The sequence below is a fragment of the Mauremys mutica genome, chromosome 3 (genome assembly GCF_020497125.1).
Source record: "Mauremys mutica isolate MM-2020 ecotype Southern chromosome 3, ASM2049712v1, whole genome shotgun sequence".
Lineage (NCBI taxonomy): Eukaryota > Metazoa > Chordata > Testudines > Geoemydidae > Mauremys > Mauremys mutica.
Window position 1 is genome coordinate 127,186,641 of NC_059074.1, and position 25,294 is coordinate 127,211,934.

General features: G+C 41.5%; 1 long non-coding RNA gene across 1 annotated transcript in view; it reads right to left on the reverse strand.

The window, feature by feature from the left end:
* LOC123367347 overlaps positions 1 to 23,459 on the reverse strand; it is a 66,915-nt gene extending 43,456 nt beyond the window's left edge. Inside the window, exons 1-2 of the long non-coding RNA XR_006578419.1 lie at positions 23,438 to 23,459; positions 21,792 to 21,906 (exon numbers count right to left, since the gene is read on the reverse strand). This is a non-coding gene — a long non-coding RNA (uncharacterized LOC123367347). The remainder of the gene's footprint in view (positions 1 to 21,791; positions 21,907 to 23,437) is intronic.
* Between the last annotated feature and the right edge of the window lie 1,835 nt (positions 23,460 to 25,294).

Below are 25,294 nucleotides of genomic sequence, written 5' to 3' on the forward strand. Positions count from 1 at the left end.
GTAAATCTGAGCATTATTTGCATAAGTGATAAAATAAGTCATAAACTGAGACCTAAAGGTCCCAAACGGGAGACCTATGTTGTACCAATATAATAAAAACCAGCAGGATCTTATTAAGAGGGATAAGGCAAAGATGCCACATTTATTGTAAATACCATAACAAAACAAAAGACAATGTTTTCCTACTTATTTCTATTACTACTTATTCCTTATACACACACACACACACACACACATTCATCTACACAATCATTCATTCAGGTTCTGTATAGATGTTATAGTTACCAGCCTAGATGTTGCTCATGCCAAGTTACTGGCCAGGTATCTTGGTCATGAGGATGGAGCCGAGTCTGTGTCAGATGCATCTGATGCTCTTGGAGGCTGGCAGCAGAACCATAGACTCAAAGTCCTTATTCTTTAGAGTCCAGTTTTATAGGGATTTTTCCCTATGTTAGTTCATAGGAGTTGCTTCATTCTGCTGTTGCTAAATCAATCAGCAGATGGCTGGCTCCATTCTGTCAGATACTTGTTTTTCCTTCCTTTGAGGTGTGGTGGGTCATCTGGTTGATCCCACTTGACACCTTCTTCAGCCAACACTGAATTCTTCAGACTGGTAACTCCCTAACCATTCAGTCACATACATTCTCTATCTTAATCACATCTATTTCACTGTCTCTTTGCTTTTTGGGGTGTTACCAATTTATGTGAGACTCCCTGTCCTTTAACAATCAAAGATAAAGTGAGATGAAAACTTACAGAGGGTGGGGGTCTCTATCTATACACTATAACAGCTACTGTTTTGGCTTACTTAGAGTTAATTAAAGTTTAACAAGTTTTAGACAAAGTATTTCTTTGAGCTTAACAAGTTTTATACCAAGTATCTCTTTGAGCAGGCTTCACACAGACACAGCTGGTGGCTTGCAAGTTAGAGGCTAAATGTTGGGAATCACAAATTTACTTCTAACATACCGGTAAACCTTAAGTTATAAAGTATCAATTAAGAATAAATCAATAAATCATCACAAATTTACTTCTAACATAAACCTTAAGTTATAAAGTATTAATTACTAAATCAATAAATCATTTCTCATATAAACCATGTTTAATATAAACCTTCCTTAATATCCCTACACCTAGAGGCATAAATATTAAAAATCTTGCAGTGTGAGAAGAAATGTGTGTCTATAATTTTTGTTGCTGCATTAATATAGTTCATGTGAAGTTGCTAACTACCATGGTGCAAGTTTTCCTCCTCTTGCTGATAATGAGCTCTCCGCTGGACCCACACAGTTCTCTCATTTGCAGTGCAGGTAAGAAGCAGACAAGCATACACTTGTCTTTGAAAAGCACTGAGTGTGAACCTCAAGGGAAAACACTCTTGAGATCTACACCTGAAAAGTGCTTTATAAGAGCTAAGTATTATATTATGTGTTATTAGTATTATGAAGCTATCTTTTTAAAATTTAGAAGTAATTAAATTGAGAACTGCTGTTTTAAAAAAGGAACCTGGCACATCTGGTGGATGAACTAGCTTTGAAAATAAGTGACAAACTTGGAAATAACATGCTGAGGAAACGCCCGAAGAAAATTCCAGTTTCTGGACCATCATCTTTTTAGTACACCTCTACCCCGATATAACGCTGTCCTCGGGAGCCAAAAAAATCTTACCGCATTATAGGTAAAACCGTGTTATATCAAACTTGCTTTGATCTGCCGGAGTGCGTGTTACATGAGGTAGCGTTATATTGGGGTAGAGATGTACTGCAAAAAAAACACTGTTCTTCACACATTTGCAATCACACAGTATTTCTAGAAGCACTAAGGACTAGTAACCTCAAGTGAAAGCATGATCTTGTGATATTTCCACCTGCTTCTAGAGTTGCCAGACCTGATAACTTCATGCTTATAAGAAATGAACCTTCTCTTATCACTGCTATTCATTTAATTTTTCTAACAGAATGTATATTACACTTGTAATTTCAGAAAATATGGACCAATACAGATCAATATTCTGATGATTAACACCTAAGATAAGCTGTTGGATCTTGTTAGAGGGTTAATGTTGATAGCATTATGTGTACCCCTTTTTGTTCAAGTGCAGAAATACAGCACAGCTGAGATTTTCAAAGCTGCCAATGGTATTTAGATGCACAGTTCCCCATTCATTTCAAAGGCTATTATGCTTCTAAATTGGCTTTGAAATTCTCAGTCTTCCACCATTTGCAAGCAATGAAGTTCACACAGGGTTGTTGTTTTTTTTGTTTGTTTGTTTGTTTTTGGGTGGGTCGGGGGCTAAGCAAAGATTTTCAGTAGAATTTACACCACATGTTAAAGAAGAAACTCATCTTCCTTTTTTCTGTTCTTGAATTGTGAGGCCTTCTCCTATCACTGCAAAAGAATTTCCTGTGATTCTGAAATTAAAACAGTATGTGGCTAGGACAACCCCTGTCTCAGATAACAGACCTGAAAATACAGCTTCCCTGACATAATTTGGCACTATGGTATAAACACACAGGACAGTGAATTGAAAAGGCATGGCGCATACCATGACACATTAGGACAGGACATTAGCCAGAAAAAATAAAAATAAAATGTTACATAGATACAAGCTCTCATTAGGTGAGCTAAACAGCATGTTAGCAAAAGCATGATAGTGTTCCCTAGAGAAATATGCAAGCCATCACTAAAAGTTAAATCTTTTAGGAGCTAAATCCATTTATTTTACTTCTTATTTCTAAGCCTGGGTCTACACTACAAGGTTAGGTCAAATTTAGCCGTGTTAGGTTGATTTTATAAGCAATGCGTCTACACAACCAACCCTATTCCGTTGACCTAAAGGGCTCCTAAAATCGACTTCTGTACCCCTCCCTGGCGAGGGGAGTAGTGCTAAAATCAACCTTGCTGGGTCGAATTTGGGGTAGTGCAGACGCAATTCGATGGCATTGGCCTCCGGGAGCTATCCCAGAGTGCTCCAATGTGACCGCTCTGGACAGCGCTTTCAACTCCAATGCACTAGTCAGGTACACAGGAAAAGCCCTGGGAAATTTTGAATTTCATTTCCTGTTTGGTCAGCGTGGCAAGCTCAGCAATACAGGTGACCATGCAGTCCCCCCAGAATCGCAAACGAGCTCCAGCATGGACCGAACAGGAGACAATGGATCTGATTGCTGTATGGGGAGAAGAACCTGTGCAGGCCGAACTCCAATTAAAAAGAAGAAATGCTAATATATGCCTAAATTGCACAGGGCATGGTGGACAGAGGCTACAACAGGGACACACAGCAGTGCCGTGTGAAAGTTAAGGAGCTCAGGCAAGCCTACCAAAAGACAAAGGAGGCAAACGGTCGCTCCAGATCAGAGCCCCATACATGCCACTTCTGTGATCAGCTGCATCATCCTGGGGAGGAGGGGGGGCTACCACTACCCCACCACTGTCCGTGGACACTTGCAAAGGGGGAGTCTCACGCAAAAGGGGGGAGGATTTTATAGATGAGGAAGAGGAGGAGGAGAATGTGCAGCAGGCAAGCAGTGAATCTGTTCTCCCTGGCAGCCAGGACCTTTTCATCACCCTGGAGCCAATACCCTCCCAAGGCGGGATCCTGGACCCTGAAGCCGGAGAAGGCACCTCTGGTGAGTGCACATTTGTAACTACACTACAGGGTTTAAAAGCAAGTTCAATGTTTGATTCACCCTGAAGACTTGGGATGCATTCGCGGCCAGTACAGCTACCGGAAAAGTCTGTTAACGTGTCTGGGGAGGGAGCGGGAATCCTCCAGGGACATCTCCATGAAGCTCTCCTGGAGGTACTCTGAAAGCCTTTGCAGAAGGTTTCTGGGGAGGGCTGCCTTATTTCATCCTCCACAGTAGGACACTTTACCACACCAAGCCAGTAGCAAGTAGTCTGGAATCATTGCAGCACAAAGCATGGCAGCGAATGGCTCTGGGTTTTGGTCGCATTCAAGCAACATTTGGTCTATATCTTTCTGTGTTGGCCTCAGGAGAGTGATATCATGCATGGTCACCTGGTTGAAATAGGGGAATTTTTGTAAGGGAACAGTAAAAGGACCCCGTTCATGCTGGGCTGTTTGCGCTTGGCTAAAAGGGATCATACTTGAGAATTGCCATGTGGTGGGCGGAGGGGTGAAGGGATCATCCCAGAGAATAGCCACATGATGGGGTGGCGGGAGGTGTGTGCTGCACATCCACCCGAAAACCGCAGTCCCTCCTTTTAAATGGCAAACCCAACTGGCATTGCTTGCTATGGGAAAGCAGGGTGCTGCAGTTTGAAACAATTCCCACATGTTATGAAGGCAGAAGAAGCCAACCCCACGTACCTTTTGGCTTAACATGGCTGCCTGGAAACCGAATTCTGTTCCCCAGCTGTGCATGATATGTCACCATACCAGCAGGCGCTCAATATAAAAGGCAAAATGTGACCTTGTACCTAAAGCACATGTGCTGTCTGCGGTGAATTGCTTGATTCACTGTGAAAGACTCTCCCTTTTTTTCTCAGAAATGTACCATCTTAAATTTTACTCTCCCTTTTTATCCCCCCACAGGTGCAAATGTTTCTATGCTCCCCCTATCATCTCCATCCCTAAGGTTATCGCAGATTAGAAGGCAAAAAAAAATGCACTCGTGATTACATGTTTTCCAAGCTCATGCAGTCCCCCTCCCGCACTGATAGGGCACAGCTGAATGCATGGAGGCATTCAGTGGCAGAGGCCAGGAAAGCATTAAGTGAGCGTGATGAGAAGAGGCAGGAGGTGATGCTGAGGCTAATGGGGGAGCAAACAGATATGATGAGGTGTCTGGTGGAGCTGCAGGAAAGCGAACAAGAGCACAGACCTCCGCTGTATAACTGCCTGCCCTCCTCCCCAAGTTCCAGATCCTCCTCACCCAGATGCCTAAGAACGTGTGGGGGGAGGCTCTGGGTACCCAGCCACTCCACTCCAGAGGATGGCCCCAGCAACAGCAGGCTGTCATTCAAACAGTTTTGATTTGTAGTGTGGCTACAATAAGCAATGTGGCCTTGTCCTTCCCTCCTCCCCTACCCCACCTGGGCTACCTTGTCAGTTATCTCACTTTTCTTTTTAGTTAATAAAGAAAGAATGCATGGTTTCAAAACAATAGCGACTTTATTTCCTTTGCCATCTGTGATCGAAGGGGGGAGGGTGGTTGGCTTACAGGGAATTAAAATCAACAAAGGGGGTGGGTTTGCATCTAGAAGAAACACACACAACTGTCACACCATAGCTTGGCCAGTCATGAAACTGGTTTTCAAAGCCTTTCTGATGCGCAGCATGCCTACCTGTACTCTTCTAATCACCCTGATGTCTGGCTGCTCAAAATTGGCCGCCAGGCGATTTGTCTTAACCTCCCACACCGCCATAAACATCTCCCCCTTACTCTCACAGATAGTATGGAGCACACAGCAGGTAGCAATAACAATGGGAACATTGGTTTCACTGAGGTCTAACCTACTCAGCAAACAGCACCAGCGAGCTTTTAAACGTCCAAAGGCACATTCTATCGCCATTCTACACTTGCTCAGCCTATAGTTGAACTGCTCCTTACTACTGTCCAGGCTGCCTGTGTACAGCTTCATGAGCCATGGGAGCATGGGGTAGGATCACTATTGGCATTTCAACATCCCCAATGGTAATTTTCTGTCCTGGGAAGTAAGTCCCTTCTTGCAGATGCTCGAACAGCCCAGAGCTCTTAAAGATGCAAGCATCATGCACCTTTCCCAGACATCCCACGTTCATGTCAGTGAAACGTCTCTTGTGATCCGCCAGTGCTTGCAGCACCACTGAGAAGTACCCCTTGCCGTTTATGTACTTCTTGGCAAGGTGCTCCAGTGCCAAGATAGGGATATGCATTCCGTCTATTGCCCCACCACAGTTAGAGAACCCCATTGCAGCAAAGCAACAGCCTTAAACCCCAACCTAGAGGCAGGTAGGGAGAGCTGCAGAACACCCTCCCCTCCCCCTTCAACTTTTTTAAAAATTAAGGTAACAGTTTATGCAGGGGCGGCTCCAGGCTCCAGCACGCCAAGCGCGTGCTTGGGGCGGCATGCCACGGGGGGCGCTCTGCCGGTTACCAGGAGGGCGGAAGGCGGCTCCGGTGGACCTCCCGCAGGCATGCCTGCGGAGGGTCCGCTGGTCCCGCAGCTTCGGTGGAGTATCCGCAGGCACATCTGCGGGAGGTCCACTGGAGCCGCGGGACCAGCGACCGGCAGAGCGCCCCCCGCAGCATGCTGCCATGCTTGGGGCGGCGAAATGGCTAGAGCCGCCCCTGAGTTTATGCAAGAATCCAGATCTCTAGCACCATAAACTACAGCATTCGCCACTGCCTCACACAGTAGCTAACCCAAGATGGGTTGTCCTATCTTTAACAGCTATAAATCACACTCCTCCTAGAGCCAGGAACAGAAAACAGGATTCCTGATCACCAGTATTCTACTGCTGACTAGTAAATAGTTGTGGAACCCACTGGGAAAATGGGTGTCAAGTTGTTCTCCTCTAGTGACTGGTTTACAGAGAAGCCAGCAATTACTCTTATAGTTCAAGGAGTAAGGGTCAGAATAATGAATCACAAGGGATTCAAACCCTGTTGCCGACCATGTAAGAGGATGGCATAGCTAAGTGTGATTCACACAGTGAGGCCTCTTTAAAACACATTTTGTACTGAAAAAAAATGTGCTAACCTGTAAATAATCGTTGGAATCACCAAAATACACATTTCACATGACTGCCATTTGCCACACATTTTGCTTGTGTAAACCAGGGGTTAGTCTGTGTTATTTGTCCCCCTCTGTGCCCAAATCACAGAGGATAGAAGTCTGTAGTATCTCTAGCTTGCTCCTTGCTTGCATATATAAACCTGCCCCTGGAAATTTCCACTACTTGCATCCGAAGAAGTGGGTATTCACCCACGAAAGCTCATGCTGCAAAACGTCTGTTAAGATATATCATGTTGCAACTAAAGGCAAGCAATAGAAAACAATATAAATGATTGATTTTTACCAGTGCTAGAATAAGCTATTGCTCTGTCTACCTCTAGCAGAAAAAATCAGCAGTGTGAAGGTATCAATGACAGACAATATAAAGCAGACAAAATCCATTATGCTTGAGCCAGGGCTGTGTAGTGTGAATTCACGCACATTAATTACGTGATGAAATGAACAGCCCACTCCAAAAGTTTGTCATAATTTGAAAAGTCTTGAGTGGCTTCCAATAAAAATAGGAAAGGTGAATGGAGCCCATCCTTTACCATCATATTTCTTTCTTTTAGTAGATACTTTTAAAAAACAGAATTATTATGCAGAAAGATACAAATGGGGATCAACTTTATGCCTTCACTGGAGTGACACCAGAGATTAATTTGACCTGCAATGTCACCCTATCATTTTGTGGTTTTAGTCTCACCTCTGAACAGTGCAGGTCTTCTGGGTTGTCTTGTACTCTCAGATTAGGGTTTATACCTCTCCTGTTTTCTGCAAGCCTAGCCAGCGTGACAAAAACACAACCTGCAGAGCTATCTACTTCTGCATGCAAGTTTTGCAAATGCAAACCCCACACCTGTGCATGCAAGCAGACATTTGTGTCCCTACAGGGGCATTACCAGTCTTGCAAAAGCAAGGGTGGGCTTTGTACATGCAACCTGACGACTTTCAGGTGCAAGGAGTCAGACAGTTTTGAAAATCTGATCATAAAGGGAAACAAAATAACTTGCAAGGCTGATGCAACAGGATGACATCACAGTATAACCTAATGTTGCATCTTGCTTTGCCATCAGCAACTTAAGGCTGCATCATAGTGTGCCAACTGTGTCATGGCCTAGTATCACAGTATTATGGCATCCACATTTGTCCTACAGAACATGTAGAGGCCGTGCAGCCCTACTTTAATATTATTTCCTTTTAGCTTTATTGTGAATTCCTTTCTTCTCTGCCTCCTCCCTTCCATCTTGAGACACAGAACTCTCATTTTTGGAGGTCAATTTCTGAGGATAGCTCCCATTATCCCAAGTTCTCCACAGCATAATAGCTCAATACGACCTTCTGCTGGAATAGAATCTTTTGGCTACAGTATTTAACCTCTAAACATATTAGATCAATTGCTCTATTTAGCTGCCCAGCAGGTAAAAAAAAGCTGCTGTAGACAAACTGATAACTTTGTCTTTAAACCTCTAAATATTTAACAATGGTGTATTGTACTAATGAATGAGTAACAAACTCTCTCTCTTCCCCAACCTGCAATGAATAGATTTTAAAGTAGATGTGCACTGTACACAATAATAATGGAGCATTAATATTTATTGTTCTGCAGCACTCACAATTGTGTGAAGCATCTTGCAGGATGTATACTTTGCACCAGGTCTCTGCCCTGAGGAGCTTACCATCTAATTTCAGACACAATGCAACAGAGGGGCAACTTAAGAAGGAGGCTGGGTTATGGGGAGGAAAGACAGGGGTCCCAGCAATAAGATTACACAGATGCTCAGCCAGGCGTGACCATAACATGGGTTATGCAAAGTGACAGAAATAGAGTTTAAAGCGGGTTGGTCAGGCCACTGCCCTCATTTAAATCTCTCCTATAGGCCCATTTCTGCCTTGATGTCCATAAGAAGTTGTAGCCAATTGCTGAACCATGTTACACAAACTCTTTTGAATAACTTCACTCTTATTACTTTGACTTCTCTCTTTGCTCCCCGTACCACTGGTTTGTTGCCTCTTCACTGTATATTGTAAGCAATTAAATCCTAATCCTGGAAAGATTTACACATATGAAGCACTTCCTATACTGGGAATAATCCCATTTAAGTCACTGAGGCTGCTCACAGTGTGTAAATTTAAGCCCATGCACAAATCTTTGCAGGATCAGAACCTTAGATGGCAAATTCTCGGCACAGCAATCTCCTACAGTTTACATGTTCTATGAGGTGTCCGGCACAATTTTGGGCACTATGAAATAATACATAACATTCCATTTTCTATGAACACCTCGTGTTTATCGGAGAGAAGATCCATTATCCAGTCACCACATTCAATTTCATATTGATGTTATGGCTTGCTCTTGATGCAAAGAAATATAGACAACCCTTTTATGCATCCCAGTCCAGTGGGCTGCTGTATCCAAAGTGAGTTTCTGATCAGGGTCCTGGTTTAAAATTAACCAAGACTGGCCAAGTGGGGATAGGGCAATCTTTATTTCCTCTCACCAAACATCAGTAGCAGGGGGGAAAAAGAGAGGCATGTAAATTTAACAACTGCTTAAGCAACTCTGATGGAGAATGAAAGGAGTGCTGTGTGAGGATAAAGGTGGTCTTTGACCTCTCCGCATTCTGTATGGAAACTTACTGCAGACCTTTTAAACTGTTACCTGTAGTAATGACCTAAAATGTAACTTGAACATAACACCCAAGGCTCCCAACTTTCTAACCTCTTAATAACACGCTGCATTCTCCAAAAAAGTGTCTTTGGATTTATGGGGGATTTAACTCCTTTTACAGGTAAAGGGAAATGCATTTCTCTGTGCAGCTAAATATCTAGAGAGAGTACATGTGTGAAAGAGACCAGGTCCAGAGTCCTTCCATTCGCATGAGTTAGTCCAGAAACCATTATTTAATTATTTCACTTCTAGGTGCTAAATAGGATCAAGTAACTTCCAACACTCAAGTCATCGTATCAATGAGAGAATGAGGGACAGAGTGCACAGTTCCCACACAGAGGTCTGGGCACTCACCACCTGAAGGCTCACACTAGCTTGCACTAGGGAGCTATATAAACTCCTGCTGAAGAAAAGGGAAGGGAGTTCACCTGGGACATTACAGCAGCATTTTGTCTGATCCATACCTGTGCTTAACCAGTTCTCTTTTCAGTGGTAGATGGCAGAAGCGCACAAAGGTCTGAACATGTAATAACTACAGTGGGACCACTACTCTCAGCAGAGTTTGCAGGATCAGGCACCAAATCTGTGTTTAAAAAAATAAAAATAAACTGTCTCCACTCACCCTCCCTAAAAATAATACGAGAAAGAGCACTCAAACATCCTGATCAGCAGCAAACCTCACACGCTCACTCCTACATCTACACACCCAGGAAAGACAAAGACAAAAGTTAGTTTTAAAAAATAAAATCTAAGGAAAGCTCCTTTCTGCCTTGGTCTCATGCAGCAGGGAAAAGACATTGACACCGCAGTGGTACTTCCTTTCTGAAGTTCTCTTACATACCACTTCGTCCTCACAGTCAATATTTAATTAACATGTAAGAATTGCCTGATCATATCCTTCTTTGAAACACTTGGCTTGAAGCATAACCCTCGGGTCAGTAGGAGGGCTTGCAGCAAATTAATACAAAATGAATGGGATTTTTAGTTTTCAAAAGGCAGACACGCAGGTTGGAATTTTCAGAGAGGACTATCAATGAGAGAGTTAGCCAACTAATGCTCTTAGCCAACTTGGAGAAGCCCAGCCCCAATCTATACCAAATCGGGGAGAAAAAAAATCAAGCAGTAAGAATCTGATATTTTAGTGCTCAATAGTAAAAGGCTGTGCTAAAGCTCAGGTGTGCTATCTCATACAGCAATCATAATGTAAGTTTAAAATATTTGGTTACACAACATATTCTGTTTCTCTGATCCTTCCCTATTTCCTTTCATCTACTTAATGGCTTCCCCTTGTAACGTGTGCATATGTTTCTTCTACCTGGTTCAAAAGCTGCCTTTTATTGATTAGTTAATAATTTAAAAGATCCAAAAGGCTAGCCCCAGGTAGACTTCCTTCCAGCATGCATAATGCATGAGCAATCCCAGGTGCATATAGGAAAGGCTTGAACTGTTACTCCTCAGTCTCCCCATAGCATTACTGCATAGCTGCTCAGCACAACATACACAGCATATGCTATGCTGAGTGCCCCAGAGTTTTTCCAAGTGGGCATCTATGATTTTTCCCCATTAGAAGTCCTTTGTCACTCATAGACTTTAAGGTCAGAAGGGACCATCACGATCATCTAGTCTGACCTCCTGCACATTGCAGGCATGTTTGGAGTTGTCCCCCAGTACAGACTGGGATAAAATTTTCAAAAGTGCCTAAGACACTTAGGGCTTGAGTCACAAAGAAGCGTTGGCTTTACCATTGCCATACTGAACTTTTAAGTGCCTAGAAAATCACTGGGATTCACAAAGCCTAGGCTCCCTGGACAATGAATTGGGACAGACGGGTGCCTCAGAAGGGGATTCACAAAAGCCAGCACAGAAGGAGGATCCTTGCCTAAGTTAGCCAATGGAAGATACCAGACTGAGGGGCGTGTGCTAAACTCTGTCCCTCTCTTGGAGATAGTTGCCTAAATCTGGCACCTATCTCCACCTGGGATTCTCAGCTGCAAACCTTCTCTTGACATTAGGCACCTATGTGATTTTAGCAAGTGAGGGGATGAGAGGGAGAGGAGGAAATGCTCCCTCATAAGTTTTAGTTTAGTGGTTAGGGTACTTCACCTGGGATGTGGGAGACCCAGGTTCAAGTCCTGGGTCTCCCACGTTGACAGGCCTAACAACTAATATCACTTAGAGCATTTTAATAGGTGTCCAATTTCTAGAGAAATAAATAGCCAATACATAGGGAAATTCACTTTTTAAATAAACAAACATGCAACACAGTAAATTAAGCCTAACTAGTATAAAAATTTGAAAGCATGTAGATTTTTGGTATGAACTAAGGAACAGTTTCAGACCTGCAATCCTTATGTTTTATATTGTAATTGATTGAAAACTACAGTAATGTTATTTCCATTACCTTTAGGGAAGGAATTTTGAATGAAGTTAATTTATATCCAGAAGGGTCTTATAAATCCACATCACATGTATACAACTAATTTGAACTCTGGGGCTAATTTTAATATAAGTCCTGTAGGGCAACGGGTAACAGACTTTAAAATAGTGACATTTTTATGTACAGAAAAGCTATCACAGGTCAAAAACTGAATGCTACCCAACCTGGGCCTTAGGCCAGTATTCATAGATTCTAAAGCAAGAAGGGATCATTGTGATCATCTAGTCTGACTTTCTGTCTATCACAGGCCATAGAACTTCCCCATAATAATTCCTAGAGCATAGCTTTTAGCCTCCCTAGGGCTGCTTTTAACCCCTTTTCTGCCAGTGAGGGGGCAGCCTGCCCATTACACAGCTGTTTGAAGATGCTATATTTCTTGGAAAGTTACTGTAAATCCCAATGGGATGTATTAGTGAGAAAAGAGCAGATGACACAATCAAAGATACATGTCAAATTTTGTTTATCACATGGTATCATGTGGCATAGTATACAAACACACTTGGGCACACCAAGACATCTGTTAATGATCTGGCCCATAATATCATGAGCCAGATTCCCAGCTGGTGTATATATACAGTATGTGAAAGTTTTAAGTGGTTTCTATAACATTGACTTTTTTTCTGAAACTATTTTTCAATTTTTTTGTACCAGCTCTAATCAATACTGAGATGGTGCAATGCTTAGGGAGATTAGAGAGGCAACAAAAACAGAAAATCCAATAATAATGGGGGATATCGTCATATTAACTGGGCACATGTCACCTCAGGATGGGATGTAGAGATAACATTCTAGACATCATTAATAACCGCTTCTTGGAGCAGCTGGTTCTGGAACCCACAAGGGGACAGGAAAATCTTGATTTAGTCCTAAATGGTGCACAGGATCTAGTCCAAGAGGGGATTATCACCAAACCACTCGGTAAGAGTGACCACAATGTAATTAAATTTAACATCCTTGTAAGGGGGAAAATACCAAAGAAGCTCACCACAGTAACATTTTACTTCAGAAAGGGGAACTACACAAAAATGAGGAAGCTAGTTAAACGGAAATAAAAAGGGACAGCCACAAGAGGGAAATGCCTGCAAGCTGCAAGGAAACTTTTTTTTAAAACACCATCATAGAAGTTCAAATTAAATGGGAGGCATGTGCAAGGGGCAGCAAGCAGGGGCATTGCTCCCCACAATCAGTGGGGGCACAGAACTCCTTTGGAGCTGGGGCAGGGAGACTGAACTCCTCTGACCCCAGACCAGAGCGAGAGATGACATCTCCTCCAGCCCTGGGGTCCCAGGGGAGAGCCAGCTCCTTAGGCCGGAGAGGTGGTGGTGTGGGAGAGAAGCTCCTCTGGCCGCAGAGGTGGGAGGGGGGAGAGCCATTCTTTTTAGGTGACAGATCTGAGGAACTGTCCTTGATTGAGGTGTTAATAGAATAAGTTTTGGAACAAAGATAAATTAAATAGCAATAAGTCACCAGAACCAGATGCTATTTACCCAAGAGTTCCGAAGGAACTCAAATTTGAAATTGCAGAACTAACAACTATGGTATGTAACTTATCACTTTAATCAGCCTCTGTACCAGATGACTGGCAGATAGCTAATGTAATGCCAATTTTTTAAAGCAGGCTCCAGAGGCGATCCTGGCAATTACAGACTGGTAAACCTAACTTCAGTACTAGGCAAATTGGTTGAAACTATAGTAAAGAACAGAATTTTCAGACACAAAGATGAAGACAGTATGTTGGGAAAGAGTCAACATGGCTTTTGTAAAGGTAATCATGCCTCATCAATCTATTAGAATTCTCTGAGGGGATCAACAAGCATGTGGACAAGGGAAGATCCAATGGATGTAGTGTACTGGGACTTTCAGAAAGCCTTTGACAAGGTCCCTTGCCAAAGGCTCTTAAGCAAACTAAGTAGTCATGGGATAAGCGGGAAGGTCCTCTCATGGATCAATAACTGGTTAAAAGATCGGAGACAAACGGTAGGAATAAATGGTCAGTTTTCACAATGCAGAGAGGTAAATAGCAGGAACCTCCAAATATGTGTATTACAACCTGTGCTGTTCAACACATTCATAAATAACCTGGAAATGGGGATGAAGAGTGAGGTGGTAAAATCTGCAGATGATACAAAATTACTCAAGATAGTTAAACCCAAAAGCAGTCTCTGAAGAGTTACAGAGGGATCTCACAAAACTGGGTGACTGTGCAACAAAATGGCAGATGAATTTGAATTCTGATAAATGCAAAGTAATGTACATTGGAAAACATAATCCCACTATACTTTCAAAATGATGGGGTCTAAATTAGCTGTTACCACTCAAGAAAGATCTTGGAGTCATTGTGGATAGTTGCCTGAAAAGATCTGCTCAATATGCAGCTGCAGTCAACAAAATTAAGAAAACGTTAGGAACCATTAGGAAAGTGAGAGAAAATAAGACAGAAAATATCATAATGCCTCTGTATAAACCCATTGTATGCCCACACTTTGAATACTGCGTACAGTTCTGGTTGCCCCATGTCAAAAATGCTATATTAGAATTGGAAAAGCTACAGAGAAAGGGAACAAAAATTAAGAGTATAGAATAGTTTCCATAGGAGGAGAGATTAAAAAGATTTGGAATGTTCAGTTCAGAAAAGAGATGACTAAGGGGGGGGGATGTGATGGGGTCTATAAAATCACAAATGGTGTGGAGAAAATGAATAGGGAAGTGTTATTTACCCCTTCACATAACACAAGAACCAGGGGTTGCCCAAAACTATAGGCATCAGGTTTAAAACAAACATACAGAAGTATTTCACACAACATACAGCCAACCAAGGGAACTCATTGCCTGGGGATGATGTGAAGGTCAAAACTATAACTGGTTTCAAAAAAGAGTTAGATACGTTCATGGAGGATAGGTCCATCAATAGCTATTAGCCAACAGGATCAGGGACGCAACCCTATGCTCTGGATATCCCTACATCCCTGACTGCCAGAAGCTGGAAATGGAAGATAGGGGATAAATCTCTCGATAATTATCCTGTTTTGTTCATCCCCCGAAGCATCTGGCAGTGATCACTGTCAGAGCATAATACTGGCCTAGATGGACTATTGGTCTGGCCAGTATAGCTGTTATATAGTTTTCTACATTTTAAAGATAAACTTCTCCCTCTCTTTTTCTTCCTTTTTCCCCCCTTTTCATCACTGAATGCAATAAAATAATGACATCCAGAGTCTGAAAAGTTAGAATGATAAAATAAAAAATGAAACAAAGGCTTTGTGTACACTAGAGAAGTTTTGCTGGCATAGCTATACTGGCAAACCCTCCTAATGTAGACATAGCATATACCAGCATCAAAATTCTTCTGCTGGCATAGTTTGCACCACTTCCTTGAGAGACATAGGCCTGTATCCACAGAAAGACCTGGACTCTGTGATGCTCAGCATAGCAACACCTAACTTTTAGGTACCTAGAAAAATCACTAGAACTATACTGGGCTCCACAAACCCTGGTGAGGCACTAAGGGTCCCTATACAATGAATAGGGAGAGACAGGTGCCTGGGAATGGGATCCACGAAGGTCAGCATGCTAAGCAGGGAGCCACTTAAGCAAGCCAATGAGAGATGCTGATAAGAGAGGTGTGTGCTAAGCCCCACCCCTCTCACCGAGTTCAGTACCTATCTCTGCTTGCGATCCACAACTGGGAACCACCCTCCTGGAGTCAGGTGGCTTAGGATGTCTTTTCTTGTGAGAATGAGTTAGGTGCCTGCCTAGCTCACCACTAAGCAGTCAGGAGGAGAAGGAGAAGGCAGAGGAGCAGCACCCACTTAAGTCTATTGGTTAGGGTACTCACCTCGGATGGGGGAGGGAGCCCCCACATTGAAGTCCTTCCTCTCCCTGATGAAGCAAAGGGATTTGAACAGGGATCTCCCACCCTTCAGATATGTGATCTAACCACTGGATTATGTGATATTCTGATATGGGTCCCTTTGCATCTCTCCTATTGAGGTTGGTCAACTTTAATTCAATAATTGAATATTAATTGGGCCAGAGAAAGAACATGAATCACTCTCTTGTCCAGAAGTTAGACAGGTAGGGAAACACCTCTTTAAATCCTATCTCCTCATCAGGCAAAAGGGGGATTTGAACCAGGAGTTTCACATCCTGGACAAGTACCAGCTGTTTTGTATAGAGACAGGTGGGCCCTGAGCACACCTACAGGTTTGTGCCCCTCAGGCAAGGAAGATGCTCCTCTGCCTATCTTTCCCCAGTTTGTAGATATCACTGGTGCTTAGGTGGCAGACGGGCATCAGCATGCCTAAAGTGAGGCAGCTGTGCACATGCCTAGAGGCAGAAATTTAGGCACCTAGGGAACTTTCACTGCAAAAATTGGGCTGCCAATTGAGTTTAGGCACTTAAAGGGTTAGGCAGTAGCCGAGCAGGAGTTTTGTGGATCACATGCCTAAATCTGGAGGGGTGGGTGCCTAAGTATCTTTCTGGATCTTGGCCATAAGCTATACCAGCAAAAGCACTTATGTTGGTATATACGTGTCTACACTAGGGCTTATACTGTCCCAGCTATGCAGTTAAAAAAAATAGTTAAACCCCCATTTGACAGAGCTACTCTGTAATTTTTAAAAACTGGAGTCAGGATATTGGTTTGTATAATCTATATTTTATAATATAGACAGTCTACCATATACTTTATTAGTAGCTGATATCTATGCAAACAGCCATGTTCAGAATGGGTTAGCAGTGTACACGGTCATACCAAATAAAACATAATTAGGACTAACTTTGTCCCTCCTGACCCCCTGCCTAATTCAGTTTCCAAGTGTGGGATTTTATGAAGGCTCAAAGAAAGGCCAAAATTAGCCCTAACTGCATCTAATTTATCATTTAAATGGCCATCTTTTCCCAGCGAGGCTGTTTTTATAAATCTCTCTCTTTCAAGCTGATTTGATCTTTTTCCAACTAGGTTTTTGTTAAACACAATGTAAAATGCAATTTTAATTGGTCGTAACTTTTGTAGAAGCATATTTCAATATTTTTTATTGATGTGAAATATTTTAACTGGGAAAAAGAGGCAGAAACTTACAAAATTAGGGAGGTGGGATTCTGCAACCAATCTCTATATGCATTCGAAGCATTTAATGGTACAGTGGTGTTCTTCTCTTTTTGAACTAAACATTTTTTTCCAAGTCACAACCAGTTCGTGTATGCTTTAGATCTAATTGTAGAGTAAGAAAACCCTCCCAAAACACTGGACCAGACCTCAGAGGCATCATTGTCTAGTGACAATAGCTTTCTATTGCTAATTGTAAAAGCAGGACGATCTCCAACAGCGAGTTGCTTGGTTGCTGAGTGATGCCTTGACAGATAACAGACAATCAATACAACATTCCAAAATTCCGAGTGAAAAAAACAAAAGACATTTAATTTAAAAACAACAACCGGGCATCCATTTAGCAATAGCCATTATGCACTGAAAACTACTCTGGGCCATATAGACTCACAATGAGTGTGCTAAGAAACAGGGAAAGAAATGTTTTTTGTACGTGAATCAGCATATGATGAAGAACTGGCCATGACACTGATTAAAATCCCAGAACCTTTCTTATCTGTGGTGGAGCACTCTAATGTTTGCATATTGGGCCTCAGCATAAAGCGGGGAGGTGTTCTGAGTCAAGCCAAAGATTAAATATTATTTTAAAGGATTTTATATTCTTGTATTTGTCAACATATTGGATTTAAACTATTTTCCACATTTCAAAGGGAAGAAATTAAGTTTTAAAGATGTCACTGGGAATTAACAGAGCAGACAGAAGCCATGTAAACAATATAAAAGAAGACAGTACAAAGATCCAATATTAATGCCATTGGAGTGCTTCCTGAACTGCAGCCAAATACATGGCCAGTAATAAGCCATAGGTGGATGCTGTATTCTTTATGAAACCAAAACATACATTAATTGTAATGGGGTTGTGCAGGAAATGAGAGATCAAGCCCCAGAGAATAGCAAATAAAGCATTGTATCACACCCCGGATGCCATGAGGTAGATCTAAGTTTGAAATAGGTACACACACACAATAAGACCTTTGCTCTCCCTTTAACACATCCATAATTCCCCACAGGTAACCTAACATTACACCTGATGGGTGAAATTCACCCGTGTCCCAGAAAACCAGCACAAGACCTTCCAGGCAGGCTACAGGTAGAACACCCATAAGGTTCCATTTCTGCACCTTGTATCTACCTTAGGTACTTATATGGTCCCCATTGCCATAGTACTGGAGTACCTCACATCCCTGACTGGGATGATTTAGTTGGGGATTGGGTCCTGCTTTGAGCAGGGGGTTGGACTAGATGACCTCCTGAGGTCCCTTCCAACCCTGATATTCTATGATTCTATTCATCCTCACAATACCCCTGTGAGGTAGGGAAGTGCTGTTCTCTCTGTATTACAGATGGGAAGCTGAGGTATAGCTAGATGAAGTAGTTTGCCCCAAATCACACAAGAAGAGCTGTGCATTGAACCCAGGTCTCTCAGGCCCCACATTAGTGCCCTGTCCCCTGAACCTTCCTTCCTTTGCCCCCTGTACTACAGATGGGAGAATCTGTGCTGGTCCCAAACAGGGTTGAGGCTGAGATGTAGAACAAGCAGTGATCCCCTCAGAGCCAAGCACCACAATTACTTGTGTAGACAAAGGGAATTGGGTGCTCCTAGTCCCTGCTAGCCCAGGATACATACATTCCCATGTCAAGTGTTCTTTTAAGTGAAATGATCTGTATTCTTCATGTACAATGCAGAATACATGAGTTTTCCTAGATAATTTATTATGGAAAATGTAGAGGGATGCATTTATCAGGAAGATAGTATCTGATATGGTCACAAACTATATGAACTTTGCTTTAGCAATGTACATCAAGCTATTAATAGCTTGGCAACCTATCTATCCCGATTCATCTGCTCATGTTTGACTGAGCACAGGAGGAGGAGGAGGAGGAGAATGCCCATATAAGTGACTTTTAAGTACCATGCAATGCCATAAAGGCCTCGCTCCTGCATCCATTGAAGGCAATGGTAAAGCTGCCATTCACTTCAATGGTGCAGGATCAGGCACCAAAATGGGACCCTGGGATATCTGACACCAAGAATGGAAGAAGTGAAACCAATGAAATCTTTGTCCAGCTTTGGAAAGAGGAAAAACCCAGCACGCAATCACAACAGCTGGGAAAGCTTTAGAGGAAATGAGGGAGGGAGGCTGAGTAATAAACTTTCAGGGAGCTACGATGAAGGCTACATAGCTCCACGATCAATTGAACATGATGAACAGTGTTGGTGCTTATATCTGTCAACCATATCTCATCAAAAAGCTTGTGGCCCGGCAAGTTTGAGAATAAATTATTAATTCCCATCTGATATGGGAGTATGGGAGAATGCACCTTATTCTTATGGTAAGCTAAGCAAGTCATAAGGAAAGTAAGTGCAAAATCGAAATTTTTCACACTGCATCATGTCTGTCTTTTACCGAGCGGAGTCATGGAAACCTACAACATTCAGAGTCCATTGGAAAGAGTTTCTTGCAATATCAGAATTTCTAAGTACAGCAAACCAACCCAAAGCATCAAATGTGGTAAGATGATGAAGATGGAACTATTTAGGAAATGCTTGAAGGAAGCCACCAACATGACTTCCCCATCAAGAGATAATATGGACACCAGCTGAAAAAAGAAAAAAAGAGGGCGACCTAGAGAAACATTATGCAGAACAATAGAGAAAGAAGCCAGATACCTCAACATGACACTCAGGCGGCTAAACAGACCAGCACAAGACCAAAATACATGTCGGCAACTAGCAGCTACCCTATGCACCTGAGTGTGCTGGAGGATAAAGAAAGAACAATCTACATAAGTTAAATATTGTACCCAAGGGAAACAGGAAATTACAAACAGGACAGAGCAGACTTTTTTAGATGAGATGGGCTACAATACGTGACCTTTTGACCATGTTCAGTGGATTTTAACACTGCGCAGGAATCCATGCTAACAAAGAGAGACGTTTTTTGTGAAAACAGGTGCATTTGAGCTGGGCAACCAAATACAGAGAGATGAACAAAATGAGAATAGTAGAGAAGTTCCTTCCAGACCCCCTGTGATGGAGCTTTCATTTAGAACCAGAGGATGTTATCTGTTGCATAAGATACAGTCTGGTCCTGTGGCACCCTGTGGCTGAATGACCTGCCATCAAAAGCTAGCCTAGTGCTTTGTCATGCAAGAAAATCAGGCTCTCACAAGTCCCTCTTCATTCATATGTACAGTAAGGGCTCAGAGAGGTTGCAGGGACATGATATAAAGTTGGGGATTTTTTTTTTATTTTTAAATAAATATGTGCACTATGACATTGGAGTACCTAAATAACCATACCACAGTTGGCATCCAAAATTATTCAGCAACCTGCCTTGTGCTGTAGGAAGGGGTGGGTCTGTAATTAAAGGGAAAAGTATGTATGTTAGCTTTACTCAGCCCACCCAAGTACAGTATCCTGCTGAGAAATTCCTAGCCTTTCTGGCCATTAGCCTGCATTTAAAAACTTCTTTTCACCAGTTTGTTTATCACTTTTACTGTAAATGGCATGGCTAAATTAAGTGGCTTAAGAGATTTTGTGTGTGTGTGTGTGTGTGTGTGTGTGTGTGTGTGTGTGTGTGTGTGTTTACATCTCTACACATCTATCAACAAAAAGGGAAAATGAAAAGTAGGAGTACAGGTTTATAGTTCCCTTTTTCACATGGGTATTTGTGATGGGAATTCCAGCTCAATTTCATTAAACACCCAAACATTCAGACATGTAGTTAAACCCCTGGAGACTGCAAAATAGACCTGAGATCTAGGTCCTGATTTTCCATTGCCCTATACCTTGTGTAGTTATTCACACCAGTATAAAGTGGGTGCAAAAAGCTAGTAAAATCAGAATGACAGCATTTTATCCCCACTTTGCTTTGGTGTAAACAATGCAGTGCAATGGATAATCTAAATGCTTGTGAAAATAGGCTTTCTTGTGGCATTTCCACTACTGATAGCTTCCAGATATGCCACAAAATGCTTTATGGTTATGGTGTATGAGTCTATGAATTGCATAGCTATATGGATGATAAGGCCGGAAGACACCCTTGTGTTCATAGTCTGACCTCCTGTATAACATAGGCCATAGGACTTCACTGAATTAATTCCTGTTGGATCTAGACCAGGGGTAGGCAACCTATGGCACGCATGCCAAAGGCGGCATGCAAGCTGATTTTCAGTGGCACTCACACTGCCTGGCTCCTAGCCACCAGTCCGGGGGGGCTCTGCATTTTAATTTAATTTTAAATGAAGCTTCTTAAACATTTTAAAAACCTTATTTACTTTACATACAACAATAGTTCAGTTATATATTATAGACTTATAGAAAGAGACCTTCTAAAAACATTAAAATGTATTACTGGCACGCAAAACCTTAAATTAGAGTGAATAAATGAAGACTCAACACACCACTTCTGAAAGGTTGCCGACCCCTGACCTAGAGCATATCTTTTGGGAAAAAATCCAACCTTAATTTTAAAAATTCCAGTGATTATATCACTATGACTATGACTATGCACTGCACCTTTAAATCTACAAGGATATTGCAATCTATGGAAACTAACAGCCATTGTGTATTTAGTGAAGGCATTTATAGGATTCACACCCTGTGTGCTTGCTCTCTCTCGCTGAGAATTTACTTCAGTTCTCTCATTTTTGTTCTTTCAATCTAAGATCAAGACCATTTAGACTGAATAGTATCAGTTATCTCCTTTTCTATGGAAACAACAGGTATTATGACATTTCTGCTTCTGGAACTTGAAAGTGCAGAGTGACACTAAAATAAAAATAATGTTTAAAAAAAAATAGCCAAATATTTCAAAATCATTTAAAAAAGGATAATGTTTTACACTCACTTTGCAGTGGTGTGAGTGACTACAGAAGGTGCTGGCCAATAGTGAAGTGACTGATTCTTGAAAAAGGCTCAGGAACAGGACCACTAGACAGGACAACACAGAAATGCATGGAAATCTAGAAATGAAAAGTGATTGCTTTTTAAGTGTTATTGCTTCTACTGCATTTTCACAAGTTTTTCTGTCCTCTGGAATGCAAATAATAAATCACCTCTTCACTGGAGGAAAGAAAAGCAAGATTATGGGGATTTTAGGTTTAACTCTTTTCCCTTTGGTAGATTCTTGGTTTTTTGTTATTATCATTTTAATCCAGAGTTTCATTATATTTTGCAACAATGTTTCAAACCAATGCTGCATAAACATCAACATTTGCCCTAGTTTGTACCTATCGATATGTATTTGTATTTTACATAGGCTGGAACGTTATACCAATGTTACTAATACAAAACATATTTTTCTTTAAAGACCCCAAATCTGTTAATCTCATTCAATTTCTTCCAATAATTCCTGAAGTACATATGACTAAAGCTACCTGCAGTCAAAGGCTGTTAAGCATACTAAGTCCATAAATACTTGGGTTTAAGTCATGACGAGCTACTTCTAATTTGTTTTTCCAGGCTCACCAGAGAAAGATGAAGTGAGTCGGAGGTCTACAGACCATTTCCCACAAAGATAAATTACGGTACACAAAATAGATTAAAAGATTCCGAGATTTGTAAGGCCAGAAGGGACTATTAGATCATCTAGTTTGACCTCCTGTATAACACAGGCCATAAACCATAAATAAGGGTGTGTGAAGGGGGAGGGGGAAATTTTGTAGGATGAAAAAAAAGAAAATTTCACAGCAAAAAGATAATTTTACTGAAATCATGGCAACACTTCCATCCTGGGCAAATTCATGACAGGATGTAATTTGGTGTGGCTGTCATTTCGTATATTTCACCTGAAAAAGGTATTGCTGTGGATCAAATTCACAAATACCTGTAAAAATACTAGAGGTGGGCTCCAGCTGCAACCTTGGACTTGGACCTGAGCTTGTTTAAAATTCAGAGGTGTTTAAAGATGAGGTCTTGCTATCAGGTCACCTATATATGGTTTCATAAATGATTATTCTAAGTGAATGGTGGTCATTTTGCATAGCCCTCTTTGAAAGCATAAGCAGGGGAAAGTGTAGCTCAGGAGACTGACAATGGACAACAGAGTATGTAACTTCTAGGTAGGTGGACTGAATCTAGACTGTTAGGCTCTCAGGATCAACAACCCTGGACTTTTACACCCATGCAGAGCCCCGCTGATTTGAGGGGACTCAGAATGAACTAGAGAAACTTGTTGATGAATGAGAGTCTGGAGACAGGTAATTCAGGGACTGAAAATTGTTACAGTTCAACCTGTGGAAAGGAGGTTTTTTAATAGAAAATATATTTAAAGGCCTGTAACTTTAAGAGGACTTTTGAATTTAGCAGTAGTTTGTTCTTTCTGGGGACAAGTGAATAAATTAGACTAATATGACAGTGGGCAACCCAGACAAGGCTGACAAATACTGGAGTGGGTTATTTATCATAAAAGCTGCCTTATCTTATTTGTTGTTTTCATATTGTGGGTCTGTCTGGTCAGTAACATGGCTAATGAACTAGGAAGCTACTACTTACCTTGGCTATCTTCCTTCTTTTCTGGAACTTCTTTTCTAACCAGCAGTTGGAACTTCTTATATTTGAGTTGTTAATGTGAACCCTGACCTGAAGCCCTTGGCCTTGTGGGTAATGTAGTTTAGTGGACATTTTGTTGCAGGCATTGTTTTTGCAACTGGTTGTATTAAAGAATGTGATTAAACTATAGAGATTTTTGCACCAATGTATTTTTTGAATATACATGAAAATGGCAGCTCTGTCGCAGGTTGGCAGGCACAGTGCAATTGAAATGCAGAGACCAACTGCAGCTGGTGAAAAATTGGAAGACCAATAAGTAAATTATGCTCTGATAATGGAAATTGTACCCCATGTCCCCTTCCTCTATTCCTGATATATGTTATATGAGCATGTAACAAAGGTGTAAAATACAGCTTCCTCAAGCTATTCTAAAATACACCTCTTTGTATATCTACTGTGGCCACATTGGACTAGTGATGCAGAGAGTGTTGGTTTATTTGTAAGTCATGGTCAGGGGAGGAACAACATTAGAACCTAACATTAGTACCTCTAACCAGTGCTTAAACACTGAGAGCAAAAGTATGCCTATTTCCTTGGTTTAAACTATTGCTGAGTACTAATTAGTGTCAGTCTAATGGTGGGGTTTTTTTTTAGCTAGCCTGAGACCAATTAAATCCCCCATGGTCTTCCTATTTTCTCTCTTCTCCTCCTTATTTGTCCTGATTTTGCTCTATATCCAATAGATAATGAAAACAGAGTGATACAGGATAAGGCATTTCTATGAGTTTTCCAGTAGAAGTGCTTAAATAACTCCCAGTTACTCATCAATAGATAGCCAATTTCCTTCTGAAATAGCTCATCAGTGCACAACACTGGCATTGAGAAGCAAGAGCCACTTCCAACAGGACAAAACAAAATAAACTGCCATAGGCTATTCTGACAGTGAGAATGAGTGGTTTCCATAGATTTGTGAATTTCTTGGCCTTTGTGTATTCAAGAAGATAAATTGTAGGATAATTCAATCTATTTTACTCATGTGTTTGGTCCAGCATTGAAGTTGGATGGGACAGGGGTGAAAGAGATGAAAAATCAGTATTTGGTGATCCCTGTCTTTTTAGTACTTCTGGTTAGGACCTTAGGGAGATTTTCAGTAGAAAAAAGAACACAACAAGCATCATTTGACTGCTTTGAAACTCTCTCATAAATAGATTATTTGTTCTGAATGCTATCTCCCTAACCTTTACCTGTAAGTAAGAGGGGCTGAACTGATTCTCAGTGTAGCTCAATTGCAACTGAAGATCTGGTCCTCTATCTAGACCTGCCCCCTAAACTAAAATGCAGCTGGACAAAATATTTCCCTCAAAATAATTTTTTGACCAGAACTTGTGTTTTTGATTATATGATTTTTTTGAATGAAAAAGTGTCTGCTTTCTCTGGAAAATGTTGTCTTTTTGAAACTGAACTGAAAATATTTGACTTTTTGGCCAAAAACTGGAAAAAAAAATAGTTTTGGAATTGCTGCCCTGGTTCCTCATAGGATTGATAATCCAGGTGTCTCATACCTCCATTCTTTAATATGGGCTGAGTTCCTCAGTCAGACTACATCTCCCATGATTCACTGTGGTTAGGGACTCTCCTAATGCACCATGGTGGCTCTGCACTAGGGGAGAGTGTGGTGCATGATGGGATATGTAATCCAAGCAGGAAGCTAGGTTTATATAGGACAACAGAGGCACAATGCACCTGAACTAAAAGCTCTATGAGGCACAGCAGGGGTATTTTTTGTAATAGAAATTTTCAATTTTTAAGCCAAAAAGTTTTAGCTTTTGATTTTTTTTGCTGAAAAATCAAAATATTCTT